A 16684-nucleotide genomic window follows, 5' to 3' on the forward strand; every position below is an offset into this window, starting at 1 on the left:
ATGTCAGATCTTCCCATCACGATGTCCGATCTTCCTTCGCGATGTCTGATCTTCCACCGCGATGTCCAATCTTCCCCTCACGATGTCCGATCTTTGCCTCGTGATGACCAATCTTTTATCCGCGATGACCGATCTTCTGCCCACGATGTCCAATCTTCTCTCTGTGATATCAGATCTTCCCCCCGCGATGTCCGATCTTCCCTCAGGATATCCAATCTTCCCCCGCAATGTCCGACCTTCCCCCTGCGATGTCCAATTTTATCCGTGCGATGACCGATTCACCCCCTGCGATTTCCGATCTTCCCCCGCGATGTCAGATCTTCCCCCACATTGTCCGATCCTCCCTTCACGATGTCCGACCTTCTCCCCGTGATATCCGATCATCCCCCCGCGATGTCAGATCTTCCCCCGTGATGTTTGATCTTCCCCCGGCGATGTCCGATGTTCTCCCCACGATGTCTGATATTCCCCCCGCGATGTCTGATCTACACCCGCCATGTCTGATCTTCCACCGCGAGGTCCGATCTTCCCTTGTGATGTCCGATCATCCCCTCGAGAAGTCCGATCTTCGCCCCACGGTGTCAATCTTCCCCGCGCGATGGCGAATCTTCCCCCGCGATGTCCGATCTTCATCCCGCGATGTCCAATCATGCCCAGCGATGTGCGATCTGCCCCCGTGAACTCTGATCTTCCCCCATGATGTCCGATCTTCCCTCCGCGATGTCCAACCTCCCCTCGCGATGTCCGATCTTCAACCTGCGATATGCAATCATGCCCTGTGATGTGCGATCTTTCCCCAAGAGCTCCGATCTTCGCCCCGTGATGTCCGATCTTCCCTTTGCGATGTCCAATCTTCCGTCGCGATGTCCAATCTTCGCCCGCGATGTCTGATCTTCCCCTGCAATATCCGATCTTCCCCCCCACAATGTCCGATCTTCCCTCGTGATGTCTGACCTTCCTCGCGATGCCCAATCTTCCCCCGCGATGTCCGATCTTCCCCCGCGAGGTCCGATCTTCCCTTGCGATGTCCGATCTTCACCCCGTGATGTCCAATCATGCCCTGCGATGTGCGATCTTCCCACACGAGCTCCGATCTTCCCCCCGTGACGTCCGATCTTCCCTCCGCGATGTCCAATCTTCCCTCGTGATGTCCAGTCTTCGGCCGTGATGTCTGATCTTCCCCCGCAATGTCCGATCTTCCCTCGCGATGTTCGATCTTACCCCGGCGATGTCCAATCTTCCCCCGCGATGTCCAATCTTCCCCCGTGATGTCTGATCTTCCCCCGAGATGTCCGATCTCCCCTCGCGATGTCCGATCTTCTCTCCACAATGTCCAATCCTGCCCTCGCGATGTACAATCTTGCCCCCGCAATATCCGATCTTGCCCCGCAATGTCGGATCTTCCCCCCGCGATGTACGATCTTCCCCCATGATGTCCGATCTTCCCTCACGATGTCCGATTGTCCCCCGCCATGTCCGAACTTCCCGGCGCGTTGTCGATCTTCCCCCGCGATGTCTGATCTTCCCCCGCGATGTCCGATCTTCCCCTCGAGAAGTCCGAACTTCCCCCCACTGTGTCCGATCTTCCCCGCGCAATGTGCAATCTCCCCCCGCGATGTCCGATCTTCCCCCGTGATCACAGAATCACAGAATCACAGAAACCCCACAGTGCAGATAGAGGCCATTTCGGCCCATCGAGCCTGCACCGACACATATCCCACCCGATCCCGGTAACCCCTACACCAACACATATCCCACCCTATCCCCGTAACCCCACGTATTTAATCCCCCTAACACTAAGGGTCAATTTATCTTAGCCAATCAACCTAACCCGCACATCTTTGGACTGTGGGAGGAAACCGGAGCACCCGGAGGAAACCCACGCAAACACGGGGAGAATGTGCAAACTCCACACAGACAGTCACCTGAGGCCGGATTTGAACCCAGGTCCCTGGCGCTGTGAGGCAACAGTGCTAACCATTATGCCACCATGCTGCCCACGGTGTCCGATCTTTCCTTTGAGAAGTCCGATTTACTCCCCACAGTGTCCGATCTTCCCCTCATGATGTACGCTCTTCCCCCGCGATGTCTGAACTTCCCCCGCGATGTCCGAACTTCACCCTGCAATGCCCAATCTTCCCCTCATGATGTCCGATCTTCCTCCGCAATGTCCGATCTTATCCCCGTGATGTCCGATTTTCCCCCGCAATGTCAGATCTTTCCCTCGAGATGTCCAATCTTCCCCCACAATGTCTGATCTACCCCCGTGATGTCAGGTCTTGCCCCGCAATATCCAATCTTACCCCCGCAATGTCTGATCTTCCCCTGTGATGTCCGATCTTCCCCACGCGATGTCCGATCTTCTCCCAAAATGTCCGATCTACCCCCCGCAATATTCAACCTTACCCCCGCAATGTCTAATCTTCCCCTGTGATGTCCAATCTTCCCCCGCAATGTCCGATCTCCCCTCACGATATCCAATCTTCCCCCGCGATGTGCGATCTTCCCTTCGCAATGTCCGATCTTCCCTTCATGGTATCCAATCTTCCACCCCAATGTCGGATCTTCCCCTCACGATGTCTGATCTTCCTTCGCGATGTCTGATCTTCCTCCGGCGATGTCCGATCTTTGCCTCAGAATGACAAATCTTTTATCCGCGATGACCGATCTACTGCCCACGATGTCCAATGTTCTCTCCGTGATGTCCGATCTCCCCCCCCGCGATGTCCAATCTTCCCTCAGGATGTCCAATCTTCCCCCGCAATGTTTGATCTTCCCCCGGCGATGTCCAATCTTATCCGCGCGATGACCGATCCTCCCCCCACGATGTCCGATCTTCTCCCCGCGATGTCCGATCATGCCCCCGTGATATCTGATCTTTCCCCGCGATGTCTGATCTTCCCCCGCGATGCTCGATCTTTGCCTGTGATGACCGATCTTCTCCCCGCGATGTCTGATATTCCCCCCGCGATGTCTGATCTTCCCCGCCATGTCTGATCTTTCGCTGGTGATAGCTGATCATTCACTGTGATGCCTGATCTTCCCCCGCGACATCCGATCATCCCCCGCGATGTCCGCTCTTCCCCCCGTGCTGTCTAATCTTCCCCCGTGATGTCCGATCTTCCCCTCGCAATGTCAGATCTTCCGCTCACGATATCCGACCTTCTCCCCTCGCGATGTCTGATCTTCTCCCATGATGTCCGATCTTCCCCTGTGGAGTGCAAGCTTCCCCTCGCGACATCTGATCTTGCCCTCGCAATGTCCAGTTGTCCACCGCAATGTCGGATCTTCCCCCCCGATGTCCGATCTTCCCCCATGATGTCCGATCTTCCCCCACGATGTCCGATGTTTCCCCACAATGTCCAATCTTCCCCACGCAATGTCCGATCTTAAACTTGCAATGTCCATTCTTCTCCCCTCGCGATGTCTGATCTTCTCCCGCGATGTCGGATCGTCCCCCGCGATGTCCGATCTTCCCTTCCCGATGTCCAATCTTCCCCCGGGATGTCCGATCTTCCCCGCGATGTCCAATCTTCCCCCGTGATGTCCGATCTTCTCCCGGGATGTCCGATCCTCCCCGCGATGTAAGAACATCCCCCCGCAATGTCCGATCATCCCTCCGCGATGACCGAACTTCCCCTTGCAATATCCGATCTACCCCCCGCAATGTCCGACCTTCTCCCCTCGTGATGTCTGATCTTCTCCCGCGATGTCCAATCTTCCCCCGCGATGTGCGATCTTCCCCTCATGATGTCCGATCTCCCCCGCGATGTCTGAACTTCCCCCGCGATGTCCGAGCTTCCCCCTGCAATGTCCGATCTTGCCCCCACAATGTCTGATCTTGCCCCGCGATGTCCAATCTTACTCCCGCGAGGTCTGATCTTCCCCTGTGATGTCTGATCTTCCCCCATGATGTCCGATCTTCCCCTCACGATGTCCGATCTTCACCTGCGATTTCTGATCTTCCCCCGCAATGTCCGATCTTCCCTCACGATGTCCAATCTTACTCCCGCGAGGTCTGATCTTCCCCTGTGATGTCTGATCTTCCCCCCATGATGTCCGATCTTCCCCTCGCGATGTCCGATCTTCGCCTGCGATTTCTGATCTTACCCCCGCAATGTCCGATCATCCCCTCGCGATGTCCGATCTTCGCCCGCGATTCCTGATCTTCCCCCCGGGATGCCCTATCTTCCCCCACGATGTCCGACTTTCCCCCGCAAGGTCCGATCTTCCCTTGTGATGTCCGATCTTCAACCTGCGATGTCCAATCATGCCCTGCGATGTGCGATCTTGCCCCGTGAGCTCCGATCTTCGCCCCGTGATGTCCGATCTTCCCGCCGCAATGTCCGATCTTCTGTTGCATTGTCCAATCTTCGCCCGCGATGTCTGATCTTCCCCCCCACGATGTCCGATCTTCCCCCACGATATCCAATCATACCCCACAATGTCCGATCTTCCCTCATGATGTCTGACCTTCCACGCGATGCCCAATCTTCCCCTGCGATGTCCGATCTTTCCCCGCGAGGTTAAATCTTCCCTTGCGATGTCCGATCTTCCCCCGCGAGCTCCGATCTTCCCCCCGTGATGTCCAATCTTCCCTCCACGATGTCAAATCTTCCCTCGTGATGTCGTCTTCGGCCGCGATGTCTGGTCTTCCCCCGTAATGTCCAATCTTCCCTCGTGATGTTCGATCTTACCCCGGCGATGTGCAATCTTCCCCCGTGATGTCTGATCTTCCCCCGAGATGTCCGATCTCCCCTCGCGATGTCCGATCTTCTCTCCACAATGTCCAATCTTGCCCTCGCGATGTCCAATCTTGCCCCCGCGATATCCGATCTTGCCCCGCAATGTCGGATCTTCCCCCCGCGATGTACGATCTTCCCCCGTGATGTCTGATCCTCCCCCACGATGTCCGATTGTCCCCCGCCATGTCTGAACTTCCCGGCGCGTTGTCGACCTTCCCCCGCGATGTCCGATCTTCCCCCGTGATGTCCGATCTTCCCCTCGAGAAGTCCAATCTTCACCCCATGGTGTCCGATCTTCCCCGCGCGATGGCCGATCTTCCCCCGCGATGTCTGTTCTTCCCCCGCGATGTCTGATCTTCCCCTCGAGAAGTCCGATCTTCTCCCCACTGTGAACGATCTTCACCGCGCGATATCCGATCTTCCCCCGCGATGTCCGATCTTTCCCCGCAATGTCTGATCTTTCCTTTGAGAAGTCCTATCTTCTCCCCACGGTGTCCGATCTTCCCCTCACTATGTACGATCTCCCCCTGCGATGTCAGATCTTCCCCCGCGATGTCCAAATTTCACCCCGCAATGCCCGACCTTCCCCTCGCGATGTCCGATCTTCCTCCGCAATGTCCGATCTTATCCCTGCGATGTCCGATTTTCCCCCGCAATGTCAGATCTTTCCCTCGAGATGTCCGATCTTCTCCCAAAATGTCCGATCTACCCCCCGCAATATTCAATCTTACCCTCGCAATGTCTGATCTTCGCCTGTGATGTCCGATCTTCCCCCACGATGTCCGATTGCCCCCCGCCATGTCCAAACTTCCCGGCGCGTTTTCGATCTTCTCCCGCGATGTCCGATCTTCCCCCGCGATGTCCGATCTCCCCCTCGAGATGTCCGATCTTCGCCCCACGGTGTCCGACCTCCCCGTGCGATGGCCGATCTTCCCCCGCGATGTCCGTTCATCCCCCGTGATGTCTGATCGTCCCCTCGAGAAGTCCGATCTTCTCCCCGCTGTGAACGATCTTCCCCGCGCGATATCCGATCTTCCCCCGCGATGTCCGATCTTTCCCCGCGATGTCTCATCTTTCCTTTGAGAAGTCCTATCTTCTCCCCACGGTGTCCGATCTTCCCCTCACGATGTACGATCTCCCCCCGCGATGTCAGATCTTCCCCCGCAATGCCCGATCTTCCCCTCGCGATGTCCGATCTTCCTCCGCAATGTCCGATCTTATCCCTGCGATGTCCGATTTTCCCCCGCAATGTCAGATCTTTCCCACGAGATGTCCGATCTTCTCCCAAAATGTCCGATCTACCCCCCGCAATATTCAATCTTACCCCCGCAATGTCTGATCTTCCCCTGTGATGTCTGATCTTCCCCCACGATGTCCGATTGTCCCCCGCCATGTCCAAACTTCCCGGCGTGTTTTCGATCTTCTCCCGCGATGTCTGATCTTCCCCCGCGATGTCCGATCTCCCCCTCGAGATGTCCGATCTTCGCCCCACGGTGTCCGACCTTCCCCGTGCGATGGCCGATCTTCCCCCGCGATGTCCGTTCATCCCCCGTGATGTCCGATCTTCCCCTCGAGAAGTCCGATCTTCTCCCCACTGTGTCCAATCTTCCTTCGCGATGTCTGATCTTGCCCCCGCGCTGTCCAATCTTCCCCTCATGAAGTCCGATCTTCCCCCCACGATGTCCGATCTTTGCCTCGTGATGACCAATCTTTCATCCGCGATGACCGATCTTCTGCCCACGATGTCCAATCTTCCCTCCGTGATGTCCGATCTTCCCCCACGATGTCCGATTATCCCCCGCGATGTCTGAACTTCCCGGCGCATTGTCAATCATCCCCCGCAATGTCCGATCTTCCCCCGCGATGTCCGATCTTCCCTTCTAGAAGTCCGATCTTCACCCCACCGTGTCTGATCTTCCCCGCGCGATGGCCGATCTTCCCCCGCGATGTCCGTTCTTCCCCCGCGATGTCCGATCTTCCCCTCGAGAAGTCCGATCTTCTCCCCACTGTGTTCGATCTTCCCCGCGCGATATCCGATCTTCCCCCGCTATGTCCGATCTTCCCCCGCGATGTCCGATCTTTCCTTTGAGAAGTCCTATCTTCTCCCCACGGTGTCCGATCTTCCCCTCACGATGTACGATCTCCCCCTGCGATGTCAGATCTTCCCCCGTGATGTCCGAATTTCACCCCGCAATGCCTGATCTTCCCCTCGCGATGTCCGATCTTCCTCCGCAATGTCCGATCTTATCCCTGCGATGTCCGATTTTCCCCCGCAATGTCAGATCTTTCCCTCGAGATGTCCGATCTTCTCCCAAAATGTCCGATCTACCCCCCACAATATTCAATCTTACCCTCGCAATGTCTGATCTTCGCCTGTGATGTCCGATCTTCCCCCATGATGTCCGATTGCCCCCCGCCATGTCCAAACTTCCCGGCGCGTTTTCGATCTTCTCCCGCGATGTCCGATCTTCCCCCGCGATGTCCGATCTCCCCCTCGAGATGTCCGATCTTCGCCCCACGGTGTCCGACCTTCCCCGTGCGATGGCCGATCTTCCCCCGCGATGTCCGTTCATCCCCCGTGATGTCTGATCTTCCCCTCGAGAAGTCTGATCTTCTCCCCGCTGTGAACGATCTTCCCCACGCGATATCCGATCTTCCCCCGCGATGTCCGATCTTTCCCCGCGATGTCTGATCTTTCCTTTGAGAAGTCCTATCTTCTCCCCACGGTGTCCGATCTTCCCCTCACGATGTACGATCTCCCCCCGCGATGTCAGATCTTCCCCCGCAATGCCCGATCTTCCCCTCGCGATGTCCAATCTTCCTCCGCAATGTCCGATCTTATCCCTGCGATGTCCGATTTTCCCCCGCAATGTCAGATCTTTCCCACGAGATGTCCGATCTTCTCCCAAAATGTCCGATCTACCCCCCGCAATATTCAATCTTACCCCCGCAATGTCTGATCTTCCCCTGTGATGTCTGATCTTCCCCCACGATGTCCGATTGTCCCCCGCCATGTCCAAACATCCCGGCGCATTTTTGATCTTCTCCCGCGATGTCCGATCTTCCCCCGCGATGGCCGATCTTCCCCCGCGATGTCCGTTCATCCCCCGTGATGTCCGATCTTCCCCTCGAGAAGTCCGATCTTCTCCCCACTGTGTCCAATCTTCCCCGCGCGATGTCCAATCTTCCTTCGCGATGTCTGATCTTACCCCCGCGTTGTCCAATCTTCCCCTCATGAAGTCCGATCTTCCCCCCACGATGTCCGATCTTTGCCTCGTGATGACCAATCTTTCATCCGCGATGACCGATCTTCTGCCCACGATGTCCAATCTTCCCTCCGTGATGTCCGATCTTCCCCCACGATGTCCGATTATCCCCCGCGATGTCTGAACTTCCCGGCGCATTGTCAATCATCCCCCGCAATGTCCGATCTTCCCCCGCGATGTCCGATCTTCCCTTCTAGAAGTCCGATCTTCGCCCCACCATGTCTGATCTTCCCCGCGCGATGGCCGATCTTCCCCCGCGATGTCCGTTCTTCCCCCGCGATGTCCGATCTTCCCCTCGAGAAGTCCGATCTTCTCCCCACTGTGTTCGATCTTCCCCGCGCGATATCCGATCTTCCCCCGCTATGTCCGATCTTCCCCCGCGATGTCCGATCTTTCCTTTGAGAAGTCCTATCTTCTCCCCACGGTGTCCGATCTTCCCCTCACGATGTACGATCTCCCCCTGCGATGTCAGATCTTCCCCCGTGATGTCCGAATTTCACCCCGCAATGCCTGATCTTCCCCTCGCGATGTCCGATCTTCCTCCGCAATGTCCGATCTTATCCCTGCGATGTCCGATTTTCTCCCGCAATGTCAGATCTTTCCCTCGAGATGTCCGATCTTCTCCCAAAATGTCCGATCTACCCCCCGCAATATTCAAGCTTACCCCCGCAATGTCTGATCTTCCCCTGTGATGTCCGATCTACCCCCACGATGTCCAATTGTCCACCGCCATGTCCAAACTTCCCGACGCGTTGTCTGATCTTCCCCCGCGATGTCCGATCTTCCCCCGCGATGTCCAATCTTCCCCTCGAGTAGTCCGATCTTCGCCCCACGGTGTCCGACCTTCCCCGTGCGATGGCCAATCTTCCCCCGCGATGTCCGTACCTTCCCCGCGATGTCCGATCTTCCCCTCGAGAAGTCCGATCTTCTGCCCACTGAGTCCGATCTTCCCCTCACAATGTCCGATCTTCTTCGCGATGTCTGATCTTGCCCCCGCGCTGTCCAATCTTCTCCTCACGATGTCCGATATTCCCCCCACGATGTCCGATCTTTGCCTCGTGATGACCAATCTTTTATCCGCGATGACCGATCTTCTGCCCACGATGTCTAATCTTCCCTCCGTGATGTCCGAACTTCCCCCCACGATGTCCAATCTACCCTCAGGATGTCCAATCTTCCCCCGCAATGTCTGATCTTCCCCCGCAATGTCAGATCTTCCCCCGCAATGTCCAATCCTCCCCCTCGATGTCCGATCATCCCCCCGCGTTGTCTGATCTTCCGCCGCGATGTCTGATCTTCCGCCGCGTTGTCTGATCTTCCCCCGCGATAATCGATCTTCCCCCTGCGATGTCCGATCCTCTCCCCGCGATGTCTGATATTCCCCCCGCGATGTCTGATCTTCCCCCACCATGTCTGATCTTTCGCCGGCGATATCCGATCATTCGCTGCGATGTCTGATCTTCCCCCGCGATGTCCGGTCATCACCCCGCGATGGCCGATCATCCCCCCGTGATGCCCGATCTTCCCCCGTGATGTCCGATCTTCTCACCACGATGTCCGATCTTCCCCCCGTGATGTCCAATCTTCCCCCGCGATGTCCGATCTTCCCCCCGCAATGTCCGCTCTTCCCCCCGTAATGTCAGACCTTCCGCTCACGATATCCGACCTTCTCCCCTCACAATGTCTGATCTTCTCCCACGATGTCCGATCTTCCCCTGCGGTGTGCGAGCTGCCCCTCGTGATGTCTGATCTTGCCCTCAAGATATCCGGTTATCCACTGTAATGTCGATCCTTCGCCCGGGATGTCCGATCTTCCCCCATGATGTCCGATGTTCCCCCAGAATGTCCAATCTTCCCCACGCAATGTCCGATCTTCCACTTGCAATGTCCATTCTTCTCCCCTCGCGATGTCTGATCTTCTTCCGCGATGTCCGATCATCCCCCGTGATGTCCGATCGTCTCTTCCCGATGTCCAATCTTTCCCTGGGATGTCTGATCTTCCCCGCGATGTCCAATCTTCCCCCCGCAATGTCCAATCTTCCCCCGCGATGTCCGATCTTCCCCCGGGATGTCCGATCCTCCCCGCGATGTAAGAAATTCTCCCCACAATGTCCGATCTTCCCTCCACGACGACCGATCTTCCCCTTACAATATCCGATCTACCCCCCGCAATGTCCGACCTTCTCCCCTCACGATGTCTGATCTTCTCCCGCGATGTCCAATCTTCCCCCACGATGTGCGATCTTCCCCTCGCGATGTCTGATCTTCCTGTCGCGTTATCCGATCTTCCCCCGCAATGTCGGATCTTCCCCTCGCTATGTCCGATCTTCCTTTGCAATGTCTGATCTTCCCGCCGCGATGTCCGATCTTCCCCTTGCGATGTCCGATCTTCCTTCGCGATGTCCGATCTTCCCCGCGCGATGTCCGATCTTCGCCTCGCGATGTCCAATCTTTTCTCCGCGATGTCCGATCTTCTGCTCACAACGTCCAATCTTCTCTCCGTGATGTCCGATCTTCCCCCCGCGATGTCCGATCTTCCCTCAGGATATCCGATCTTCCCCCGCAATGTCCCATCTTCCCCCTGCGATGTCCGATTTTATCCGCGCAATGACCAGTTCTCCCCCTGCGATGTCCGATCTTCCCCGCGATGTCCGATCTTCCCCCGCGATGTCCGATCTTCCCCCCGCGATGTCCGATCTTCTCCCCGTGGTTTCCGATCTTCCCCCCGCGATGTCTGATCTTCCCCCGCGATGTCCGATCTTCCCCCGCGATGTCCGATATTCCCCCCGTAATGTCAGATCTTCTGCTCACGATATCCGACCTTCTCCCCTCACAATGTCTGATCTTCTCCCACAATGTCCGATCTTCCCCTGCGGTGTGCGAGCTTCCCCTCGTGATGTCTGATCTTGCCCTCGCGATATCCGGTTATCCACCGCAATGTCGGATCTTCCCCCGTGATGTCCGATCTTCCCCCATGATGTCCGATGTTCCCCCACAATGTCCAATCTTCCCCACGCAATGTCCGATCTTCCGCTTGCAATGTCCATTCTTCTCCCCTCGCGATGTCTGATCTTCTCCCGCGATGTCCGATCTTCCCCCCGCAATGTCCAATCTTCCCCCGTGATGTCCGATCTTCCTCCGGGATGTCCGATCCTCCCCGCGATGTAAGAACTTCTCCCCGCAATGTCCGATCTTCCCTCCGCGATGACCGATCTTCCCCTTGCAATATCCGATCTACCCCCCGCAATGTCCGACCTTCTCCCCTCACGATGTCTGATATTCTCCCACGATGTCCAATCTTCCCCCGCAATGTCGGATCTTCCCCTTGCTATGTCCGATCTTCCTTCACGATGTCTGATCTTCCCGCCGCGATGTCCGATCTTCCCCTCGCGATGTCCGATCTTCCCCTTGCAATGTCCGATCTTCCCCTCATTATATTCGATCTTCCTTCGCGATGTCCGATCTTCCCCGCGCGATGTCCGATCTTCCCCTCGCGATGTCCGATCTTCCCCTTGCAATGTCCGATCTTCCCCTCATTATATTCGATCTTCCTTCGTGATGTCCGATCTTCCCCGCGCGATGGCCGATCTTCCCCCGCGATGTCCGTTCTTCCCCCGCAATGCCCAATCTTGCCCTCGCGATGTCCAATCTTGCCCCCGCGATATCCGATCTTGCCCGGCAATGTCGGATCTTCCCCCCGCGATGTACCATCTTCCCCCATGATGTCCGATCTTCCCCCACGATGTCCGATCATCCCCGCGCGATGTCCGATCTTCCCCCACGATGTCCGATCTTCCCCCTCGATGTCCGATCTTTCCTTCGAGAAGTCCTATCTTCTCCCCACGGTGCCCGATCTTCCCCTCGTGATGTACGATCTCCCCCCGCGATGACTGAACTTCCCCCGTGATGTCCGAATTTCACCCCGCAATGCCCGATCTTCCCCTCGCAATGTCCGATCTTCCTCCGCAATGTCCGATCTTATCCCCGCAATGTCCGAATTTCCCCCGCAATGCCAGATCTTTCCCTCGAGATGTCCGATCTTTCCCCACAATGTCCAATCTTCCCCCGCTATGTCAGGTCTTGCCCCGCAATGCCCAATCTTAACCCCGCAATGTCTGATCTTCCCCTGTGATGTCCGATCTTCCCCACGCGATGTCCGATCTTCTCCCAAAATGTCTGATCTACCCCCTGCAATATTCAACCTTACCCCCGCAATGTCTGATCTTCCCCTATGATGTCCGATCTTCCCCCACGATGTCCGATTGTGCCCCGCCATGTCTGAACTTCCCGGCGCATTGTCGATCTTCCCCCGTGATGTCCGATCTTCCCCCACGATGTCCGATCTTCCCCTCGAGAAGTCCGATCTTCGCCCCATGGTGTCCGACCTTCCCCTCGCGATGGCCGATCTTCCCCCGCGATGTCCGTTCTTCCCCCGCGATGTCCGGTCTTCCCCTCGAGAAGTCCGATCTTCTCCCCACTGTGTCTGATCTTCCCCTCACGATGTCCAATCTTCCCCTCACAATGTCCGATCTTCCCCCCACGATGTCCGATCTTTGCCTCGTGATGACCAATCTTTTATTCGCGATGACCGATCTTCCCCCCACGATGTCCGATCTTCCCTCAGGATGTCCAATCTTCCCCCGTAATGTCAGATCTTCCACCCGCGATGTCCGATTTTATCCGCGCGATGACCGATTCTCCCGCTGTGATTTCCGATCTTCCCCCGCAATGTCAGATCTTCCCCTGCAATGTCCAATCTTCCCCCGTGATGTCCGATCATCCCCCTGTGGTGTCTGATCTTCCCCCGCGATGTCTGATCTTCCCCCGCAATATTCGATCTTCCACCCGCGATGTCCGATCTTCTCCCCGTGATGTCTTATATTCCCCCGCCATGTCTGATCTTTCGCCGGCGATATCCGATCATTCGCTGCGATGTCCGATCTTCCCCCACGATGTCCGGTCATCCACCCGCGATGTCTGATCTTCCCCCCGTGATGTCCGATCTTCCCCCCACAATGTACGATCTTCCCCCCGTGATGTCCAATCTTCCCCCGTGATGTCCGATCTTCCCCCCGCAATGTCCAATCTTCCCCCCGTAATGTCAAATCTTCCGCTGACAATATCCAACCTTCTCCCCTCACAATGTCTGATCTTCACCCGCGATGCCCGATCTTCCCCCACGATGTCCGATGTTCCCCCACAATGTCCAATCTTCCCAACGCAATGTCCGATCTTCCACTTGCAATGTCCATTCTTCTCCCCTCACGATGTCTGATCTTCTCCCATGATGTGCGATCTTCCCCTTGCGATATTCGATCTTCCCGTCGCGATATCCGATCTTCCACCGTAATGTCTGATCTTCCCCTCGCTATGTCCGATCTTCCTTCGCGATGTCTGATCTTCCTGCCGCGATGTCCGATCTTCCCCTCGCGATGTCCGATCTTCCCCTCGTTATAGCCGATCTTCCTTTGCGATGTCCGATCTTCCCCGCGCGATGCCCGATCTTCACCTCGCGATGTCCAATCTTTCCTCCATGATGTCCGATCTTCAGCCCACGATGTCCAATCTTCTCTCCGTGATGCCCGATCTTAGCCCCGTGATGTCCAATCTTCCCTCAGGATGTCCCATCTTCCCCCGCAATGTCCCATCTTCCCCCTGCGATGTCTGATCTTCCCGCCGTGATGTCCGATCTTCTTCCCGCGATGTCCGATCTTCCCCACGCAATGTCCGATCTTCCACTTGCAATGTCCATTCTTCTCCCCTCACGATGTCTGATCTTCTCCCGCGATGTCCGATCGTCCCCCGCGATGTCCGATCCTCCCTTCCTGATGTCCAATCTTCCCCCGGGATGTCTGATCTTCCCCGCGAGGTCCGATTTTCCCCCCGCACTGTCCAATCTTCCCCCATGATGTCTGATCTTCCCCCAGGATGTCCGATCCTCCCCGCAATGTAAGAACTTCCCCCTGCAATATCCGATCTTCCCTCTGCGACGACCGATCTTCCCCTTGCAATATCCGATCTACCCCCCGCAATGTCCTACCTTCTCCCCTCGCGATGTCTGATCTTCTCCCGCGATGTCCAATCTTCCCCCACGATGTGCGATCTTCCCCTTGCGATGTCCGATCTTCCCGTCGCGATATCCGATCTTCCACCGTAATGTCGGATCTTCCCCTCGCTATGTCCGATCTTCCTTCGCGATGTCTGATCTTCCCGCCGCAATGTCAGATCTTCCCCTCGCGATGTCCGATCTTCCCCTCGCGATGTCCGATCTTCCCCTCGTTATATCTGATCTTCCTTTGCGATGTCCGATCTTCCCCGCGCGATGTCCGATCTTCGCCTCGCGATGTCCAATCTTTCCTCCGTGATGTCCGATCTTCTGCCCACGATGTCCAATCTTCTCTCCGTGATGCCCGATCTTAGCCCCGTGATGTCCAATCTTCCCTCAGGATGTCCGATCTTCCCCCGCAATGTCCCATCTTCCCCCTGCGATGTCCGATCTTCCCGCCGTGATGTCCGATCTTCTTCCCGCGATGTCCGATCTTCCCCACGCAATGCCCGATCTTCCACTTGCAATGTCCATTCTTCTCCCCTCACGATGTCTGATCTTCTCCCGCGATGTCCGATCGTCCCCCGCGATGTACGATCTTCCCTTCCCAATGTCCAATCTTCCCCCATGATGTCCGATCTTCCCCCAGGATGTCCGATCCTCCCCGTGATGTAAGAACTTCCCCCCGCAATATCTGATCTTCCCTCCGCGACGACCGATCTTCCTCTTGCAATATCCGATCTACCCCCCGCAATGTCCGACCTTCTCCCCTCGTGATGTCTGATCTTCTCCCGTGATGTCCAATCTTCCCCCGCGATGTGCGATCTTCCCCTCGCGATGTCCAATCTTCCCGTCGCGATATCCGATCTTCCACCGCAATGTCGGATTTTCTCCTCGCTATGTCCGATCATCCTTCGTGATGTCTGATATTCCCGCCGCGATGTCCGATCTTCCCCTCGCGATGTCCGATCTTCCCCTCGTGATGTCCGATCTTCCCCGCGCGATGTCCGATCTTCGCCTCGCGATGTCCAATATTTCCTCCGCGATGTCCGATCTTCCCCCGCAATGTCCCATCTTCCACCTGCGATGTCTGATTTTATCCGCGCGATGACCAGTTCTCCCCCTGCGATGTCCGATCTTCCCCCGCGATGTCCGATCTTCCCCGCGATGTCCGATCTTCCCCCCGCGATGTCCGATCTTCTCCCCGCGATGTCCGATCTTCCCCCCGCGATGTCCGATCTTCCCCCGCGATGTCCGATCTTCCCCCGCGATGTCCGCTCTTCCCGCCGTGATGTCCGATGTACTCCCCGCGATGTCCGATCTTCCCACTGCTATGTCTGATCTTCCCCTGTGATGTCCGATCTTCCCCCCCCAATGTCCGATCTTCCCCTCGCGATGAATGACCTTCCCCCGCGATGTCCGATCTTCCCTCATGATGATCGATCTTCGCCCGCGGTGTCCAATCTTCCCCTCGCGATGTCCGATCTTCTCCCCACAATGTCCGATCTTCTCCCCACGATGTCCAATCTACCCCCCGCAATGTCTGATCTTCCCCCGCGATGTCCGATCTTCCTCCCGCAATGTCTGATCTTCTCCCTGCGATGTCCGATCTTTCCTCCACGAAGTCCAATCTTCGCCACGCAGTGTCCAATCTTTTCTCCACCATGTCCAAACTTCTCCCCGCGATGTCCGATCTTCCCCCCGTGATGCCCGATCTTCCCCCGTGATGTCTGATCTTCTCACCACGATGTCCGATCTTCCCCCGTGATGTCCAATCTTCCCCTGCGATGTCCGATCTTCTCACCACGATGTCCGATCTTCCCCCCGTGATGTCCAATCTTCCCCTGCGATGTCTGCTCTTCCCCCCGTAATGTCAGACCTTCCGCTCACGATATCCGACCTTCTCCCCTCATAATGTCTGATCTTCTCCCACGATGTCCGATCTTCCCCTGCGGTGTGCGAGCTTCCCCTCGTAATGTCTGATCTTGCCCTCGCGATATCCGGTTATCCATCGCAATGTCGGATCTTCGCCCAGGATGTCCGATCTTCCCCCACGATGTCCGATGTTGCCCCAGAATGTCCAATCTTCCCCACGCAATGTCCGATCTTCCACTTGCAATGTCCATTCTTCTCCCCTCGCGATGTCTGATCTTCTCCCGCGATGTCCGATCATCCCCCGCGATGTCCGATCGTCTCTTCCCGATGTCCAATCTTCCCCCGGGATGTCTGATCTTCCCCGCGATGTCCAATCTTCCCCCCGCAATGTCCAATCTTCCCCGTGATGTCCAATCTTCCCCCGGGATGTCCGATCCTCCCCGCGATGGAAGAAATTCTCCCCACAATGTCCGATCTTCCCTCCGCGGCGGCCGATCTTCCCCTTGCAATATCCGATCTAGCCCCGCAATGTCCGACCTTCTCCCCTCACGATGTCAGATCTTCTCCCGCGATGTCCAATCTTCCCCATGATGTGCGATCTTCCCCTCGCGATGTCTGATCTTCCCGTCGCGTTATCCGATCTTCCCCCGCAATGTCTGATCTTCCCCTCGCTATGTCCAATCTTCCTTTGCGATGTCTGATCTTCCCGCCGCGATGTCCGATCTTCCCCTTGCGATGTCCGATCTTCCTTC

This window comes from Somniosus microcephalus, chromosome 1, assembly GCF_052327205.1.
Source record: "Somniosus microcephalus isolate GS21.2 chromosome 1, FLI_Smic_1.0, whole genome shotgun sequence".
In the NCBI taxonomy this organism is placed as follows: domain Eukaryota; kingdom Metazoa; phylum Chordata; class Chondrichthyes; order Squaliformes; family Somniosidae; genus Somniosus; species Somniosus microcephalus.